Genomic DNA, 2500 nt, shown 5'->3' on the forward strand with positions numbered 1-2500 from the left:
CGAGGTCTGGGCTGAAGTCGGGGGCGAGGTCTGGGCTGAAGTCGGGGGCGAGGTCTGGGTTGGGGGCGAGGTCTGGGTTGGGGCGAGGTCTGGGTTGAAGTTGGGGGTGAGGTCTGGGCTGAAGTCGGGGGCGATGTCTGGGTTGGGGGCGAGGTCTGGGTTGAAGTCGGGGGCGAGGTCTGGGTTGAAGTCGGGGGCGAGGTCTGGGTTGAAGTCGGGGGCGATGTCTGGGTTGGGGGCGAGGGCTGGGCTGAAGTCGGGGGCGAGGTCTGGGTTGGGGGCGAGGTCTGGGCTGAAGTCTGGGTTGGGGGCGAGGTCTGGGTTGGGGGCGAGGTCTGGGTTGGGGGCGAGGTCTGGGTTGGGGCGAGGTCTGGGCTGAAGTCGGGGGCGATGTCTGGGTTGGGGGCGAGGTCTGGGTTGGGGCGAGGTCTGGGCTGAAGTCGGGGGCGAGGTCTGGGTTGGGGCGAGGTCTGGGCTGAAGTCGGGGGCGAGGTCTGGGTTGGGGCGAGGTCTGGGCTGAAGTCGGGGGCGAGGTCTGGGTTGGGGCGAGGTCTGGGCTGAAGTCGGGGGCGAGGTCTGGGCTGAAGTCGGGGGCGAGGTCTGGGCTGAAGTCGGGGGCGAGGTCTGGGCTGAAGTCGGGGGCGAGGTCTGGGCTGAAGTCGGGGGCGAGGTCTGGGCTGAAGTCGGGGGCGAGGTCTGGGTTGGGGCGAGGTCTGGGCTGAAGTCGGGGGCGAGGTCTGGGTTGGGGCGAGGTCTGGGCTGAAGTCGGGGGCGATGTCTGGGTTGGGGGCGAGGTCTGGGCTGAAGTTGGGGGCGAGGTCTGGGTTGGGGGCGAGGTCTGGGTTGGGGGTGAGGTCTGGGTTGGGGGCGAGGTCTGGGTTGGGGCGAGGTCTGGGTTGGGGCGAGGTCTGGGTTGAAGTCGGGGGCGAGGTCTGGGCTGAAGTCGGGGGCGAGGTCTGGGCTGAAGTCGGGGGCGAGGTCTGGGTTGGGGGCGAGGTCTGGGTTGGGGCGAGGTCTGGGCTGAAGTCGGGGGCGATGTCTGGGTTGGGGGCGAGGTCTGGGCTGAAGTCGGGGGCGATGTCTGGGTTGGGGGCGAGGTCTGGGCTGAAGTTGGGGGCGAGGTCTGGGTTGGGGCGAGGTCTGGGCTGAAGTCGGGGGCGATGTCTGGGTTGGGGGGCGAGGTCTGGGCTGAAGTTGGGGGCGAGGTCTGGGTTGGGGGCGAGGTCTGGGTTGGGGGTGAGGTCTGGGTTGGGGGCGAGGTCTGGGTTGGGGCGAGGTCTGGGCTGAAGTTGGGGGCGAGGTCTGGGCTGAAGTCGGGGGCGAGGTCTGGGCTGAAGTCGGGGGCGAGGTCTGGGTTGGGGGCGAGGTCTGGGTTGGGGCGAGGTCTGGGTTGAAGTCGGGGGCGAGGTCTGGGCTGAAGTCGGGGGCGATGTCTGGGTTGGGGGCGAGGTCTGGGTTGAAGTCGGGGGCGAGGTCTGGGTTGAAGTCGGGGGCGAGGTCTGGGTTGAAGTCGGGGGCGATGTCTGGGTTGGGGGCGAGGGCTGGGCTGAAGTCGGGGGCGAGGTCTGGGTTGGGGGCGAGGGCTGGGCTGAAGTCGGGGGCGAGGTCTGGGTTGGGGGCGAGGGCTGGGCTGAAGTCGGGGGCGAGGTCTGGGTTGGGGGCGAGGTCTGGGCTGAAGTCGGGGGCGAGGTCTGGGTTGGGGGCGAGGTCTGGGTTGGGGGCGAGGTCTGGGTTGGGGGCGAGGTCTGGGTTGGGGGCGAGGTCTGGGTTGGGGCGAGGTCTGGGTTGGGGCGAGGTCTGGGTTGGGGGCGAGGTCTGGGTTGGGGCGAGGTCTGGGTTGGGGGCGAGGTCTGGGTTGGGGGCGAGGTCTGGGTTGGGGGCGAGGTCTGGGTTGGGGCGAGGTCTGGGTTGGGGGCGAGGTCTGGGTTGGGGCGAGGTCTGGGTTGGGGGCGAGGTCTGGGTTGGGGCGAGGTCTGGGTTGGGGGCGAGGTCTGGGTTGGGGGCGAGGTCTGGGTTGGGGCGAGGTCTGGGTTGGGGGCGAGGTCTGGTTTGGGGCGAGGTCTGGGTTGGGGCGAGGTCTGGGTTGGGGGCGAGGTCTGGGTTGGGGGCGAGGTCTGGGTTGGGGCGAGGTCTGGGTTGGGGGCGAGGTCTGGGTTGGGGCGAGGTCTGGGTTGGGGGCGAGGTCTGGGTTGGGGCGAGGTCTGGGTTGGGGGCGAGGTCTGGGTTGGGGGCGAGGTCTGGGTTGGGGCGAGGTCTGGGTTGGGGGCGAGGTCTGGGTTGGGGGCGAGGTCTGGTTTGGGGGCGAGGTCTGGGTTGGGGCGAGGTCTGGGTTGGGGCGAGGTCTGGGTTGGGGGCGAGGTCTGGGTTGGGGCGAGGTCTGGGTTGGGGCGAGGTCTGGGTTGGGGGCGAGGTCTGGGTTGGGGCGAGGTCTGGGTTGGGGCGAGGTCTGGGTTGGGGGCGAGGTCTGGGTTGGGGGCGAGGTCTGGGTTGGGGGCGAGGT

At 70.3% G+C, this 2500-nt stretch overlaps 1 protein-coding gene across 3 annotated transcripts in view; it reads left to right on the forward strand.

The window, feature by feature from the left end:
- The window catches only part of tbc1d13 (TBC1 domain family, member 13), a 19355-nt gene that overhangs the window by 13388 nt on the left and 3467 nt on the right, over nucleotides 1-2500 (forward strand). The gene's annotated exons all lie outside the window — the stretch shown is intronic.

Source organism: Gobio gobio, assembly GCF_949357685.1.
Source record: "Gobio gobio genome assembly, chromosome: 14".
NCBI lineage: Eukaryota > Metazoa > Chordata > Actinopteri > Cypriniformes > Gobionidae > Gobio > Gobio gobio.